Source organism: Corvus cornix, chromosome 12 (assembly GCF_000738735.6).
Source record: "Corvus cornix cornix isolate S_Up_H32 chromosome 12, ASM73873v5, whole genome shotgun sequence".
NCBI classification, from domain to species: domain Eukaryota; kingdom Metazoa; phylum Chordata; class Aves; order Passeriformes; family Corvidae; genus Corvus; species Corvus cornix.
The window spans coordinates 18133990-18146821 of record NC_046342.1 but is presented as its reverse complement, the minus strand read 5'-3'; the positions used below and the strand labels follow the sequence as shown (position 1 = coordinate 18146821).

At 43.0% G+C, this 12832-nt stretch overlaps 1 protein-coding gene across 10 annotated transcripts in view; it reads right to left on the bottom strand.

The window, feature by feature from the left end:
- CHL1 (cell adhesion molecule L1 like) overlaps nt 1-12832 on the bottom strand; it is a 131734-nt gene that overhangs the window by 91938 nt on the left and 26964 nt on the right. For 8 of the 10 annotated variants that reach the window (XM_039558727.1, XM_039558726.1, XM_039558734.1 and 5 more), the window contains exon 2: nt 7826-7906. The exons of the other annotated variants lie outside the window; for them this stretch is intronic. The gene's annotated coding sequence lies outside the window, so the exon portion shown is untranslated. The remainder of the gene's footprint in view (nt 1-7825; nt 7907-12832) is intronic. 10 annotated transcript variants of the gene reach the window in all.

Sequence of the window (12832 nt, the reverse complement as noted above, 5' to 3'; positions counted from 1 at the left end):
ATTTATATTTCCATTTTCTGAAGGGTACTGTGTTGTTTTTTGCCTCTAAATTGTTTCCTTTATTCCAGAGCATAGAACTGAAGGTACTTTAATATCACATCTGTCTCAGAAATCCCTAAGTGGAAGGTGGCATTGCAGAGAAGAGGAATATTCTTCAGAGCAGAATGAAATGCATTGATGTTCAAGTCTGCAGGGGCAGGACTGGGAATAAACTATCGAAGCATAACAAAAAAACAGGCTGCAATATTTGAGAGGATCTTAGAATACATGGTTTATCACTCTTTTTAAAAACATTTATCATATCTACAATGTATTTATTATTCCAATCTGCCTTTTGCCATCATCATGAGAAACACTGCAGTGTTATCAAGCTCTAAAAATCCCAGTGCACACCAAGATGGGAGAGATTTCCAGTTTAACCCTTCCCACCCCTCTAAGCCCCCTGTGTTGGATGGTCAAGCTGCCAAGAGACAACTCCACCTCCTCCTCCTGCTGCTGTTAAACTGGATTTGCTCCACTCAAGAGTGGCTGATGTGGACCTAAGTGAGGATCAGACACCAGGACAGCAAAAAAGGGCAGGAAATGCAATAGGAGAACACAACCACACCTGCAGTGCACTTACAAAAACAATAATAAAGCTGCCTGGTTATCATGGGTTTGATGAGTAATGCAGAAATGTGGATCTTCAAGTCTTCTAATCCAACTAATTAAGCAGTAAGAAGTCATTCATATGAATCCTAATGAGTTTTTCTAACCCTTCAATAATTGAATTAACCATGATTAATCAAAAAAAAAAAAAAAAAAAAAAAAAAAAAAAGGTCACTTCCAAAAGAACCTTTTACTCTTGTGCCAAGATCCCTTCCTACCTTGCCTGCACAAAGGGATTGTAAAGGTGAAGGGCAACATTAGTCCATTATCTACCTGGGAAAGAACTGCAAATTGCAAAAGGTTGGCATTTTCTACACCTTTTTTAACCTCTTTCTTCACAAAAAGATGCTTTATAGTGACCAGACCCTCAACAGAATTCATTTTAACTTGGAGCTTGGACCACAATCTGAGCAGAGAGCTGAGGACTGTGTGCGTTAGAACCAAATGGGTAAGTCATTAAGGATTAAATTCCTTTTGAAATACTTCTGAATCTGCTGAAGTTCTCTTTAAACTACCAGTAATTAGTTTTTAGCACTCTGGGAATGACTGGGGGCAAGAGATGTTCAAACAGAGCAGCCCTTTTTTACAATGGGAAAAAGGAGGTCTCCATAAATCTAAATTCAGACCCAGGAACAAATGAATAAACAATTAAATTGTAAGGACCTCCAGGAATAGAAAGTGAGAAGAAACTGCCAAGACGTGCAGTTCTAATCATGTCAACCCAGTCTTCCTTTTTTTTTAATCAGGATAATCACCTTATCACAGGAGGGAATTAGATGTGTTACATTTTGAATAGACAAACAAAATATGTTTGTCGCAGCAAGGTCCATTCACTGACTTGTGAGTTTAGTTTGACAATGAGCACACTCAAAGAACAGATTTTGACTGTCTATTTCCAAATTGAGGGCCCACACCAGCACTCCTTCACAGGTGTTTGACTTGGCCCCACATTTTCAGGAGTGACTGAGGTTGTACACAGCGTGAGGGATTCACCAGGACCCTAAAGAACAACACTTATGGCGAAAACCAATCTGAAATCACCAAGATAATTTAATAAAAAGGTATTCAAAGTCCTACTTATTCTGGGAATAACTAAGGGCAAGCTTTAAAATACGGTTTTTTCAGACAGGCAGTGAGAACAGAGGCTGGAAAAGACAAAACCCAAGCGTGAGTCAGCAAGGAGAGGCTGCTGCCAGACACAGGTGGTGTTTGGGGAAGTGTTAGCAGATGTTAACCACAGGACACAGGAGGTAATTATCCATGTGAGATTCAGAAAACATGACCTAGAAAGGAGGATATTTGCTCACTCCATCAAGAGAGAGGGCTGGAAAAGGGACATGGCAGCAATATTCCAACACATGACAGGGTTTAATTAAGAAAGCTCCAATCAGTTGTACTTTGGGAACACCACCAGTGGCTACCTTAATTCACTGAGAGGGAAATTAAGGACAGATAATATGAAAAGCTGTATGAACTATATAGTTAATAATTTTAATACATTATCTCCAAGAAAGCTGCTCTGACCCATCGCTGGGAGCTTCTAAAATGACCTTGACACGACCACCTCTGCTGGAGGCAGGGGATGCACTGGGCTCCAGAGGGCTCAGCTGGCTGACCCCCTAAAATCTGCACCAGATTTGCATTCTAACCCTTGCTTTTTAGTGTCAAGACCCAATAAATTGCATCTTACAGAAATGCTATCTCCTCTGGAACAAACCCATTTAATTAGGCACAAGTGACTGCTGCAGCACCAGCTTTGTACTATCTTCCTTTTCAAATTCCTATTGGATACCTTCAAGTCAGATCAAATATGGACAGTAAGGTGTCCATACCTGAGAGTTCCCAAAGCATCTCTCCCTAAAGGCACCTCTTCATCCCAGTGCTCCCAGTTTTATCTTGTCCGAACAAACACAGTCACATAAAACCAAACCAGGAAAAGCTCCCTCGTTACACTCCTAACACTCCTGTGTACGTTGGGTTTTTCACATCATCTTCTCCATATTATCCTCAGGGAAAAGCCTTCAGGAGGACAAGGGTGGCATGTAATAAAAACTTCCTTCATTTTTAAGTTTGTATTATATATTCTTACTCATTTTTTCTTTATTTTCCATATGTTTGGTAGTCCCATACAGCATTTTGCAGGAAAGTTTATTTCAGCATCGAAGCAGAATTTTATATATCAATTTACTGAAGTAACAGATGAGCTTTGCTGATGCTGAATTTAACGTTGTATTTTTATGTGATTTTATTAACTCGTTTATATAAAACTGGATTACACTCTATTACCAATCTATTTTCTCTTTGTCTACAAGTATCTGGTAATATAGCAGATAAATCTGAAATAATAGGAATAACAAAAGTACTACAGTGCACAATTAGAGCTTGCAGCACCCAAAATCAGACATCATTAATAACAAATGACGATATTATATAAAAGAAATACCATCTGAAAACTGATTTTACACGGCATATTAAAGACTTGATGGCTCAGGAGATGGGTAATAGAATAAAAAGCCTTTTATCTCAAGGTCATCAATTCAAATCCAAGTCAGACTGATAGCAACTGAAAGCCATTTGATGAGAGTGCTAATGAGCTCGGCCTCGTTACTGGAAATTTAAGAACACCTCAGCATTTAGCTCTTTCTGCTGCCCTGAGAGTGAAGCCGGGGAGGTTTGGAGGAGCAGGTCCAGCCCAGGAGGCAGAGCCGTGCTTCCCTCGTTATCCCGCGCCAGCCCCGGGCTATCCCTGCTGCAGGCACCTGCTCTGCTCCACAATCCAGCAGCACTGCTGAGCCTTTTATTGCTGGGAAGGCTGAAAAAGAGGATTGTGCTTCCAGCACCCCGAGTGACCACTTCAAATGATGGAGAAGCAATGCTCCTCTGAGCTGTAACAATTCCAGGTATTAATGCATCACTTTTGTTTGATATCTCACTATTTTCCTGGCGTGGATCAAATAATGTGCCAAAGTAAACCGGTGCAGGGAGAGAAAAGAATCCCTGTGCAAACCCCAGCAACTGTTCAGCTGCTCTCACAGCAGCCAGCAAATAAAGCAGAGCACATATTGCATGGCTTGACAAGCAAACTCAAAATATTCTCAGATAAAATCTCTGGAATAATTTCCTTTGTTCTGGTGTAATACCTGCACAACTCGCTGTTGGCACTGGTATTAACATGATGCAAAGCACTGATAAGAACCCCATTGATGTTGTCCTTTTCATGCTGAATGAAATTTTTATTAAAAATACCCTTCCAATAAAAGCAACAAAACACTAGAGATGAATTTTCAATTATTTTCCAAAGGAAAAAAAAAGCATCCCAGAAGGAATTTGCTTTCATATCATTCATAGGCAAAGCTCAGTGTTAAATCAACACCTACAAATACCTGTTTGCAGGTGTGGATGGGGACACAGAGAAGCATCAGAGTGACATAATCACTATAAACTGAGCAACCTGGGCTGGTGGAAAACATCCCTGCCCATGGCACGGGTTGGACTGAGATGACCTTTGAGGTCCCTTCCCACCCAAACCACTCCATGATTCTATAGGAACCGGATGAGTGTTCCCCATAATCTTTAATTGGAACCCACAGATTCTTTTTTGAACCTCCCCAGGTCCCTTCCAGCCTCAATTCTTTCAAGATTCTAAACATTAACCACCTCATGGCTCATGTAAATGCCATCTTCAGTAGTGCCTGGGCTTAGAGGAGCAGGTTTGGGTTCAGAGTGAATAATGGACTAATTTTAAAGGTACCCAGGTACCTAAAGATCCATTTTGCAACCAGCTTCAGCTTGCCATGTCTGGGTAATCAATTCCCTTAATTCAATTTTTCCCTAGTGTCACAGCCATTAGAAACTCAGCCCTTACCCAGGGGGGACAGCAGAAATCCCAAACTCTCACTTTTCTGCTGTCTAGAGATGCCTCAGCACCTACAGTTCCTCAACTAAACCCCTATGGATGCCTCTTATTTCAGGGCTGAACTTGATAACTTATTCCTAAATCCTGATAATCTCATATTTACAACAGTGGGCACAAAACCCTCAAATTTATAGGAGCTCCCCAGATAGAATCCCGGACTGGTTTGGGTTGGAAGGGACCTCAAAGCTCATCCAGTGCCACCCCTGCCATGGGCAGGGGCACCTTCCACTGTCCCAGGCTGCTCCAAACCCCAATGTCCAGCCTGGCCTTGGACACTGCCAGGGATCCAGGGGCAGCTCCAGCTGCTCTGGGCACCCTGTGCCAGGGCCTGGCACCCTCACAGGGAACAATTTCTTCTTAATATTGGATCTAAACCTACTCTCAGTCAGTCTGAGGCCATATAGATATAAATGTATGTTAGAGGCCTTATAAATTGTGCATCCCCCATCAGCCCAAAGTGTGCACCTCTGGTGCTGCTGTGCAGCCTCCAACACTGGATTGTCAATTTTTCCCCTTCCAAGTGGTCAGGATTTACCAGTTCCCATTACTTGAGGTTAAAACTAGAGATTATTTTGGTTCAACAAAGAGCTTCCCCCCTGGCTTGCAGCACCAAATGGCCCAACTTACTTCACGTCTATCCAGCAAACTGTCAAAAATACAGAAATCTGGGTTTGAGTGGATTTTGGAGCATGGAAAAATCCCAAATCCATCAGTTGAGGTCATTAGCTCATGTGACACACCTCACTGAAGTCAATTTTCAAGGATAAGTGTGTGACAAGCTGAGTAGAGGAATTCTCCTTTAATGCATTATTAATTCATTTATTATTACAGTTATTACAATCTTTATGCAGGGCACTGAAGTTTAATTTGTTCTCTATGAGCTAATCTTTTTAATGAGCCCTTTCTTCTCCTCAGGATGGGAGCATCCTCAACCACTTACGGAGCTTTTAAGCAAGTAGAAAATGACAGGACCCTGTACCCTCCCCATAAACACAGCTCCACATATCATGCCCTGAATTTTAAATGAAAAGGAACGATTACCAACTTTCCCACCACCAAATATCTTTTAAAAGGTAATAGATTCATGAAGAACGCTCTAAATATAGGGAGTTCATCACGCAATGAAATCTTAATTACAATTCCTGACAAAGAGGAGAAATGCATTTACATAGAGAGACCCTGTGTGAGTAAATGCAGTTATTTGTGGGGCAGCACAGATTAACTCCAGTCTGGAGCCCCATCTGAATGGCTCTGGGTTCATTCTTTGGTCACGCAGGGCAAGGAGGTCACGAGGCTGATCCCTGCCCTGAGAAACGGCTTCAGTCAGAGAGGAAACAGCACAAAAACACAAAAGTGGGTGCTTTAAGGTCAGAACCAAAGGGAAGAAATAGCCCAATTCCAAACATCCACACTGCAGGCACAGCCAAGCTCCAGCTCTAAAGGCTGCAGCACTTTGGGACTTTCTTGGTGTTTAAAAACCGTGTGGATGTGGCACCTGGGGACACGGGTCTTGGCAGCACTGCAGGAATGGTTGGATTTGATGGCCTTAAAGTCCTTTTCCAACCTAAGTGATTCTGTGATTCCACACAGGAAGCTGCTCAAGCCTGCACTTGGAATGTTGGACCTGCATTCCCAGTGTTTCCCCCTGGGAACAGAACAGCTCAGCCCACAGGAGACCCTCCGAGAGAACACAGGAGAAGGTTTGGGGGATAAAAGGTAGGAGGTGGTTTTGGATGTGTGCAAGAACAAACAACACAGACTGCCTCCCCAAAAAAGCAGAGTAAATCTTTCTTCTTTCTCATTCATTCCCAAAAACCAGCCAGCCTCCCATGGTGGCCTTTCCAGCTGTCTGGTCCTGAAAGAGGGAAAGTTTATCAGCTAAGTCACAAACAGACAAGGGAGTCAGCTTTTCAGGTCAGAGCTGCCCCCTCAATGAGATAAATGAAAATATTAACCAGATTTTATGGAGATCTGGGCTCACACAGCAGCTGGATGCCACTGCCTGTCTGATTAGCTAGGGTTAATCAGAAATTAGTAAATTATTTTCTACTTGGAACAATCACTGACTTTAAGGAAAAAAATCCATTTATCAGTTGGGTATAAGAAAATAATTTTTTAAAAAAGCCTAAAAAAATTTAAACACTCTTCATACAAACCCCATTTTGTCAATAACTTTATCATTCTGATTTTTACAGATCACAGAGGTTCACAAAACGAAATTCAGCAGCAGGTACGTAAGAAACTTGCTCTCTACAGCAGTCAAGGCCAGTAAGCAGAACACAAAATCCTAATAAATGGCAGCTCGAAAGGAAGTTATGGTATAAATAATTCCCATTATAGGCAAAGCTTTCACCTTAGAGCTCCTGTTAGTAAAAGTTCATGGGAAATGCATATATTGGTAGCCCAGACTCCCTTTTCACCAGCCACAACAGAAAGAAAACAGAATTACAGGAGGGTTTGTTTTTTCTGAATAGGATTTAAAAATAATTAAATAAATAGACAGAAACCCCTTGCCAGTGTGATTATTTCCTCCAAGCACATCTCACTACAGGAAGGGTCCATGGGCACTAAAATCCCCTGCAAACAAAATGTCCTGGAGAAGTCCAGGCCATAAATAACTGCAGGGTTTTTTTCCCTGATGAACAGTTGTTGGCAGTGCCACCCCTCAGGCCCTGCTCTTCCGCTATTTCTCTTCATCGTGCCCAACTTTTAGGAAATCCAAGGAAATCCATCCAGCCCCTCCCTGCCCTGATGGCCACCAGCAGCTGATGGGGAGCAGAATGGGACACTGACCTTGAAATAATCAGGGCAGAATGGTCACAGCACCTTTTTCTCCAGAACTGAGGGGGTATTTTAAATGTAAAATCACAATTTCCTCACCAATTAGTTGCTACAACAGGATAAAGCCTGGTTTAGGGCTCAGCTCCACACACAATAACAAATGAATGTTTGCTTGGGTTGCAATAAGAGAAGATGAACAAGCTCCATCTGACCTCGGAGCTGTCGGGCTCTGAAAGCATGTCCACACCCTCCAGGGAATTAAAATCCCATGGAATCATTCCAGAACATACCTACATGCACAAACAGATACACACACATGTGTTTATGCTTTTATAGAGAGGTTTTTCCAGGCAGAAATTATATCAAACGGGTCCAAAATGGTTACAGTGAGTTTTTTGCAATGATTCAGAAATAGAGGCAAATAAAATCGACATCCAAAACACGAATATTTAATTAAAAAGAAAAATATGCATTTCTAACCAGGACATGCAGCTGTTTCCTCATCAATGCATGGTCAGTTTGTAGTCTTACATCTGAATCCTTCTCCCCACTTTACTGCATCTAGAAATAAAGACAGAATTGTGATTTGAGTAATGGCATGTCATATGTTGAATTTATCTAAAACCAGCACCTTTATCAGTACAATTCCTTTGCTTTATTTTTTTTTCCCCTGTACGCTGAGATCCTGTCTGATCTCATTCTCCTTGCCTTTCATTCACCTGGAAAAGGAGAGGGTTTTCCATATTTGAGTAACAGAAGCAACACACCCCATGGAATAGAAAGAAATGGGCTGAAGTGAGAAGATCTGATTCTCATTCTAAATCAGGTTTGTGGCCTTGGAATGAGGCACTTTTCTGCACATTCCCCCTCTCTGCCTTTCCTGTCTGCTTACATTACAAGCCCTCTGAAGTCTGTTAAGTATTTATATAGCACCAAACAGATAAGATTCAGCTTTCCTCGGAATCACAAGATAACACAAACCCAGAAACAATAAATCTTATCAATCACCACCTACATTACTGCTCTCCTAACATGAAACATGTTTCAAAGTGATTTTCAATAGTTACTTTCCTTTAAAGGAGAAGAAATAAAAAAGGCTCATGGAAGAAAAGCACATCCAAGAGGGAACAGATCCCTTAAATGTTTGTTTGTTTTCCAATACATTCCACCAGTTTTAAACACATTGACCAAGAGCTGCATTTCTGTATTGGCCTCTCTACTGCAAGGACAGGGCACACCTCTGCTGTTGACCTCGATATTCCCACCCACAGCTGGATCACAGAATGCTCCACTGTGTTCTGGAGCAAGGAAAAGACTTTGGAGCTCTAATCCCACTTTTCCTGCTCTCCCAAATGACAGAGCACACACAGTGTAAACACCAGACCAATTCCTCTGTCCTGCAGGAGCAAAAGAAGCACACAAGCACCATTTTAGTCTGGTTTTACCTCTGTGGGTCACCTTTAAAAGCGATTTTCTTTCCAGCCTCTCGGTATGAATGACAAGATACTCGGAGAGATGTCTTGAGGGAGAAGAAGTGATAAAGAGGAATTCAGCTAACCTATTTTCTTTCTTGTCACTACTTGATAATCTCTTTATCTGCTCTCATCTCACCAGTTGCAGACAGCCTTATTTCCCCGTGGACAAAGCCAATCCTTCTTCCAAAGTGCACATGTGCACCTGTACCTCCTTTCCCAGAGTGTTTCAAATTCATACTGCAAAGTGCCCCTGATCTTTTGGGGTAAATAGAGACACCTTCAGCACACACGGGTGTAAACATATGAAATGTCAGTGTTTATTGCCAGACACATCTTTAGCCTTTCAGGGAGTTCCTGTGGCCATGGGCACGCAGGGAACATTTGTAAGAACCTCCCCATCAACAGAAGTTTGCAGTTTTACTGGAGCACAATTCACTAGCACATATATTGTAGAGTTTGACCCCTCTGCCAATAAATTATGGTTTGTGATGTGAACAGAAAACATTTTCTAAAGCTCTGCAGTGATTTAGGAACCCCAATTCTACTTTCAGCTGCACCTTAATCCTCCTTGACTTCTATTGAGGCTTTAGCCTAGCAATGTTTGCTCTCCTGCTGGCACTACACTGGGCCTTTCAGAGAGCCTGCACCTCCCCGAAGCAATGTGACTGCAATTTGTAATGCCAAATGCAAACTGCCTGAGCCACAGGCTGTGCCAGCTGGGCACAGCCCAGCTGAGCTGTGCCAGCCTGGTCCAAGGTTTGCAAGACATGCCTGGGCTGGAAAACAGAGCGAACCCCTACCCAGCCCCATAAAGAATCGCCTGGGCTGCAAAGCAGAGTGGAAAAATCCTTCTGCCATGAACCAGTGCAGAACAGAGGCCATTTTCAGGATTTTGGTTTAGCACAGGGCTGGATTCAGGGAGTTCAAGACAAGATGCTCTTATTACATCAGGTCCAGACTTCCTGCCATTACCCTGCTCCCAGTTATATTAAGCAAATTCTCCTGTAATTGATTAAAAGCTCTCCTACAAATAAAAAATCTCCTGTTTATATAGAGACATGGGAAGAGAAAGAAGAAATTCAACATTATTTCAATCCGAGATTCTGAAGGAGGAAGGAATGATGATTTGTATCTCCTCCTCCTCCTCCTATATTTTAATCTCTCTCAGAAATCACAGCAGAGAACAGTAACTCAAATGCTTTATAGCTGAATTCATTTTCATCAGCTGTCTCCTATCTTTACCAGTTGTTTGTCTGCTTCTCCCATTTATGCTGTGCATCTTGGACTTATCGATCTTGTAAGCTTTAAATTACAGCTATCCTGGAAAAAAAAAAGAGCAGGAGGCAAAGGAGGCAAACCACAACAGGAAAAACCAGACCTGATAGAGGATTTCTGAAGGGCTGCTTGCTTTTGCTGAAAGAAAATTTAATGGCATTTCCTGGAGAGAAGGTCTGTGGGGCTGAAGTTATTAGCAGACTGCATGGACAGAGGATGGGCAAAAAAAGCTGTCAGATTGAAGGAAAGGGTTTACATCAAAAACATTTCCAGTGAAAAGTGTAGGAAAACTTGGGGAAAAAAAGACAAGATTTATACAGGTATTAATCATCTGATTTGTGGCACTGGGTTTATCAGAGCCAGCCAATTTACAGCAGTTCTTGTGGCTTCAGGCTGAGTTTAAACAATATGAATTCACTGCTCCCCAAAAGCACTGGAAATATTTCCCATGACAGAGGCAGAGTAGGAGCAGAACTGATTTCGGTGCTCAAGTGCACCCACTACAGCCTCAGCTCAGAGCCTGCTCAGGGGTCACTCCAGGCTTTGGGGGCTGTCAGAGAATCATGGAATCACAGACTGCTTTGGGTGGCAAGGGACCTTAAAACCATCTCAATCCAACCCTCCTTCCATGGACACCTTCCACTGTCTTCCTTAAAGAACTCCATGAATCCCCACAATCCTCCTCCACCTCAAATCCAACACTCCCTGCAGTGATATTGCAGCTCCCCAGGGAAGGTTATCCAGTATTTTGCCCAAGACTCTTCTGTAACACAAAGGAAAAATTGTGACTCAGAGGCCTCTGCTCCAGGTGTTCCCACCTGAGGTGACGCTGTTGGAAGGGAAGGAAAGCACCATCATTCCTCCTGGGCAATAACCAGGCCCAGCCAGCTCTGGCCTCTCTTGCTGAGGGCTCTCTGGCTGCAGCAAGTTCCTTAAGTTTAAAAATCAACCACGGGGCTTATTTCACAGAGGAATAACTGAAACCAGGTCTGTCCTAATGAGAAAACCTGTCTCCAGTCTATGCTAAAAACTCAGCCTGTTGTTGGTTTTCCATGCCTTGAGTACTACAAGGGGAAAACCTGCACCCTTCCAAACTGGAATTTGTGACTGTCCTAGAAACCCTGTGGTCTGAACCAAAGTTAGGCGCCCTGCTATGGTAAATCTGTTGGGATTTTTAAAGCTGAGAAATTAAAATCTAATTTTTTCCTCTGTGGGTCTGCATGTCTGGGCTCCCACTGCTGCTTCCTGAGCTGCAAAGGCATTTTATTGTTCTGAGGTTCCACAAGTACAGTCAGTCTGTCTTTCAGTTTCCCCAGAGGTCAGAGGGAGCTGACAGATTCTCAGTGAGGGAATGCAGTTCACGTTTCTATGCACTCAGCTGGGCACTCCTGCCTCTGACCCTGCCTCGCAGCCAGCTCTGTGTGGCGCAGGCAGGGGAGAGGCAGCGGGGCACAGAGATGGCTTTGAGACATCCCTGATCCCTGTGCCCAGCTGGGGCTGCTCGGTGTCTGAGCAGGACCAGGAGCAGGGCTGGCATCACCCACTGCCTCTGGCCATGCCACAGATGGCACCAGCAGCTTCCCGAGCTCCTGCATGTCCTGATGGCAGAGGAGGGACAGACAAGCAGGGATGAGTGGTGTCTGCTGCAATGTGACCTTCACATTCCATCCATGCATTGCTCCCTCACAGACACACAAATGGATGAAGTAAAAACCTGCGAGTCGGGTTCAGATAATGTTCTGGAAATGACAAACAAATGTTTAAATGTTGTTTGAATTGCGGCTGCTGCAGAGGAAGGAAGATCATTCGCAGATTTGTCCCGGAGGACTTCAGAAAGAAGAATGGTATCAAAGGAGGGGAATGCTGGCCAGAATGGAGCTCGGGAGCTGCTCTGGCTGCTCCTGAAGCCAACCTGCTCCCACAGCACTGTGCTCTGCACATCAAACCTGCCTTGACCCTGCCCTCAGTGCAGACCATGAACGTTGATCCTATTTCAGGGACGTGTGGGTGGCAAAGGGATGAAAGGACCCAAATCCTGGCACCCAGGGCCGGGCATTGTCCCCATCGGCTTCAGCAGCACTGCCAGTGAGGCATGAGCTGCACTTGTGCGTATTAACAGCTGAAGGGTTTTAAAGGAGGAGGTTTTGTCAAGCAATAAAAAGATGCATTAACCAGCTTGGAAAATAGCACGGGATGAAGTGGATAAACTTTCCCAGCAAAAGGTCAAGGTCCTCACAGCTTATGGATCCCACAGAAGGGCAAATGTGCTAAGGGGAGTATTTACAGTGATGTCTTCTGACTAATACCAAGTACATAAAATTAATATGGGTTGAGAAAAAGAACAGCAAGAGAGAAAGGAAACTCTTTCATAAAGAAACAAACATTTTCAATGTAATTTTACTGATGTGCACTTTGAATACAACCCAGCAGAGATGCAGGGTACTGAGAAGAGTCAGCACAAGCATTTTTCTGTTTCTTAAATAATATGATTATTTTCTTCTTAGCAGCAGTAGGAGGTATTAATTTTACAGGAATAAAATTAAGAAGTCTAGTTTAGTAGATGTGCTTTGCCTATATTTCAACTTTTCCCACCAGGAAAAAAAATTAATAAAAATACATTTCTACTCAGTGGCACATATAGAATAAGGTGGCTCATAATTACTCCAAGCACAGTGCTACAAGTTGCTCAATATCTGCTTGTTTATTACTGGAAGTGTTATCAGAATATGAAGAGAGC